This window comes from Narcine bancroftii, chromosome 3, assembly GCF_036971445.1.
Source record: "Narcine bancroftii isolate sNarBan1 chromosome 3, sNarBan1.hap1, whole genome shotgun sequence".
Classification (NCBI taxonomy): Eukaryota; Metazoa; Chordata; class Chondrichthyes; order Torpediniformes; family Narcinidae; genus Narcine; species Narcine bancroftii.
Genome location: NC_091471.1, coordinates 170,335,909 through 170,339,858, shown reverse-complemented (window position 1 = coordinate 170,339,858; position 3,950 = coordinate 170,335,909). Strand labels below are relative to the sequence as shown.

General features: G+C 42.4%; 1 pseudogene; it reads right to left on the bottom strand.

Annotated features, from left to right (window-relative positions):
• Positions 1-1,558: 1,558 nt before the first annotated feature.
• LOC138756289 (ubiquitin-conjugating enzyme E2 L3 pseudogene) lies at positions 1,559-2,196 on the bottom strand (annotated as a pseudogene).
• Between the last annotated feature and the right edge of the window lie 1,754 nt (positions 2,197-3,950).

Sequence of the window (3,950 nt, the reverse complement as noted above, 5' to 3'; positions counted from 1 at the left end):
CAATGCACAGAAGAAAGGTCTATGTTGATGGGGTTAGTTGAAGAAGAGAAGATGTGAGTGGGGTCGAATGGCCTTTTTCGGTTCTGAATTCTGAGCCCCCCCCCAAAAAATTCAGACATTTCTACCCCTATTTGATTGAGATCTGTGTTAGGTGCTATGAGAGTTACAAGTTGAATTTATAATGATAGGTGGCAGTGAATTTTATACAACCTATAATTTAGTACAAAGGATATGGTAATGACATCATCCAAGGGAAAAAAAGAACCATTTTAAAAAAAATTTATTCTTTGGCTTGGCTTCGCGGACGAAGAATTATGGAGGGGGTAAATGTCCACATCAGCTGCAGGCTCGTTTGTGGCTGACAAGTCCGATGCGGGACAGGCAGACACGGTTGCAGCGGTTGCAGGGGAAAATTGGTTGGTTGGGGTTGGTGTTGGGTTTTTCCTCCTTTGTCTTTTGTCAGTGAGGTGGGCTCTCTGCGGTACTCAAATAATTGTTTAGCTGTCATTTTATCAAACTGAGTCCACTCCCCTTTGCTGAGGTAATGTCCCAGGCTAGGTGTCATCACCCTGGATGCAGACATTGAGATGTTTCTGAGCCAGAATAACCATTGCACCTTTTATTCAAATTTGTCACCGATTCTCAGGGAATGTTACAGTCTATATCTCAATTGAAATCCAAGTGTTCAGGTTTGGACAACCCATAGTCTGCAGTGACAACAATATACAATGCCTGGTGTTAAAGATTTTAATGAACCCTAGACTCTTTGAGCTTTCATTTTAATTTCTGAATCACAGCTGGCTATTGAAACCTATGTCTCATAATTACATCCAATTGACCTCTCAACCTTGTACATTTTGGAGACTGGAAGGCAACCACAGCATCTAAGGAAAATCTCCACAGCTCATGGAGAGAATGCACAAATTACTTGCAGACAGAGTCGAATTCGAACCCAGGTCACTGGCACTGGAAATAGCGTGGCAGTAATTGCTATACTAACCGTGTTCCCCACAGGGCTTCACTTCCAAAATTTGAGGTCATAATGAAATTTCTAGAGTTCAGTGCAGCATTGTGAGCCTGGCACATATTCCGTGCAAGGATAACGTTCTGCCCTCCATCACTTTCCAAAAATCTTTGATCAACATAGGAGGCTATTCCACCCATTCGATTCAAGCCATCTCTTTTTTTTACATGGGGAACAAGCTGTTTTATTCTCCCCTGCAACATTAATATTTCTCTTCCCATTATGCTAAACACATTGTAGGCCAGGTTACTTGCAAATGAGCTTCACACAACACAGTGCAACATTAAGAGAAAAGTAAACAATTTCCATCAACCTTCACCCACCTTCTTCAGAACTTTTTTCACTAAGACATTGATTTGGTTTATATTTAAAAAAAGCAGAGGAAATAAAGGGAAGTGTGGAGTTGAAGGAAACAAAAAAAACCTATTATTAAGCAAAGAATCCCATCTGTTAAAGGAACGTTGAATTGTGAGAGAAATGCTGTTTACTAAGCAGTGATTTCTGTTTTTTAAACTAGAAAGCAGAACTAGACTGTCTTATTTAAAGTTTTAATCTGATCTGAACAGTCATTATCTAAACCATTTCTGATTATATGAAAACTGTAGAAAGTTAGTAACAGCCACAAGTGAACACCAAAGGTGATACTTGTACATGTTTATAAGAGTCCTGCTGGATGATGTGTTGAAAGAAATGAACTTCCCACAATCTGGTGTTGGAAAGGCAGCATGACAGAAGTTTTAATCCACCGGTCGCTTTTCTCCATATTTCTTAGTAAACTCGTCAGCATTCTTACAGTATTTTTTACGGTCCTTAGCGTATTCTTCGGCTAGGTCAGCTCTTAGAGGATGGTCAAGCTGTGGGTCATTCACAAGTTGAAAGAGTGACTGAATAATGTTCTCAGTTCTGGTTGTTGGTTTCCAATTTTCAGCATGAATGATAGGGAGAGAAACTTTCCTTTTTCATCAATGTTGGAATGATAGATCTTTGTCTTGAAAGTAACTTTAGGTGGTTTGAAAGGATATTCTGATAGAAAGTTTATTTCAATCTTGAAAGCCCCTTTGTCATATGCAGGATTACTAGGAACAATAAGCCCTTGCCTACAGAATATATTCGCGTCATCCACTTGGATATCACGGAAATGCTTCATTCCAGAACTGCGGATATCCTCAAGTTCCCTTAAATTGAGCTAATTTCAATTAAAAGAGAGGGGCGACAGCATCGACTCCGAAGCCTGCCTGCGGTGAGCTGTGAAAGCGCTGAGTCAAGGCACAGGACGTTTCCCCCTCCGCCTTGCCTGCTCCGCCGCTGTACAGAGCTTGGACAAGGGCAGCGAGGCCATCCGGAGGAAAGGCCCCGGCTTCAACTCGCTCAAGGAGCCAGCCACAACCACCCGCCGCCCCACTCGGGCTGTGTAGGCCGCGCCGGCCCGGCTTTGGGACCCCGACAGCCGCGCCGTATTAATGGCCGCCCGACCCTCGGTTCAAGCCATCTCTCAGGCGAGCAATCCCATTGGCTCCATTCCTGCTTTTTCATACTTCCCTGTATCCCAATAGCTTTTTTCTCTCTTAGACCTGCACATCAACTTGTCTTTTGTTCAACTTGCCCTTATCCTGCAACTAGAGAGTAATTGAAAGCAACCAGCATATCAATGGAATGAAATCAGAGCATCTGTAGGAAGCCAGTGCAGTCATGGACAGCACTCAAGATTAGGATTGAACCCAACAGTCTCTGGAGCAGTGAGGCAGGCCATATTATACAAACTGCTCCCCCATGTAAATAAACCTGATGTCTCCTTTTCGTCTCATACATAAAATATAGGTACAAAAGATTAGAATTACTGGTGCAATTCTAGCTACCCCATTACAGGAAGGATGTGGAAGCTATGGAAGATTACAGAAGAGATTTAGAACATAGAACACTACGGCACAGTACAGGCCCTTTGGACCTTGATCCTGTGGCGATTCATATAATCCTTAAAAAATTCTCAACCCACCCTAACCTGTAACCCTCAATTTTTCTTCCATCCATGTGCTAAATAAGAGTCTCTTAAATGCCCTTAATGGTTCACCCTCCACCACCATCCAAGGCATGGCATTCCAGGCACCCACAACACTCTGTGAAAAGAACTTACAACTAATGTCTCCCCTAAACTTCCCTCCTTTCACTTGGTACATATGTCCTTGGGTGTTTGCTCTTCCTGCCATGGGAAAAAGGTGCTGGCTCTCCACCCTATCTTTGCCTCTTATAATCTTGTAGACCTCTATTAAGTCTCCTCTCATCCTTCTCTCCAAAGAGAAAGGCCTCATCTCTAATAACCTTGCTTCATAAGCCATTTCCAATTCAGGCAACTTCCTGGTAAATCTCTTCTGCACCATCTCCATTGCTTCCACATTCTTCCTGTAACAGAACTGAATACAATACTCCAAGTGTGGTTTACCAGGATATTGCCTGGTTTAAAAGGTATGAGTTATGGTGGGAGGGTAGGCAAATTTGAACTGCTTTCCCTGGAGCATCGGAGGCAGAGGGGAGTCCTCATAGATAGTTTGGACAATCAGAATCTTTTTTCCCTGGGGTAAAGGCATCACATACAAGAAGAAGCTGTTTAATAGAAATGCATTGGACAAAGTATTTTCCACAGGGAATTGATACTGGCTGCCAGGAATAGTGCTGGAAGCAAATGCAAAAGTAGTGTTCTAATAGCTATGTTAATATGGATGAATTATCAATCAAATGCAAGCAGCAGAGTGTTAGTTTCATTTGGACATCATGTTTGGTACAGACACATGGGTAAAAGAGCCTGTTCCTGTGTTGTACTGTTTGATGGTCTATGTTTCAGGGATTGCTAATTTTAACTTACTCTGTCAGGAAGTGCACAAGATTGTGAACAATCCTGACCTCACTTATATTATTAACATCCATGAGATGG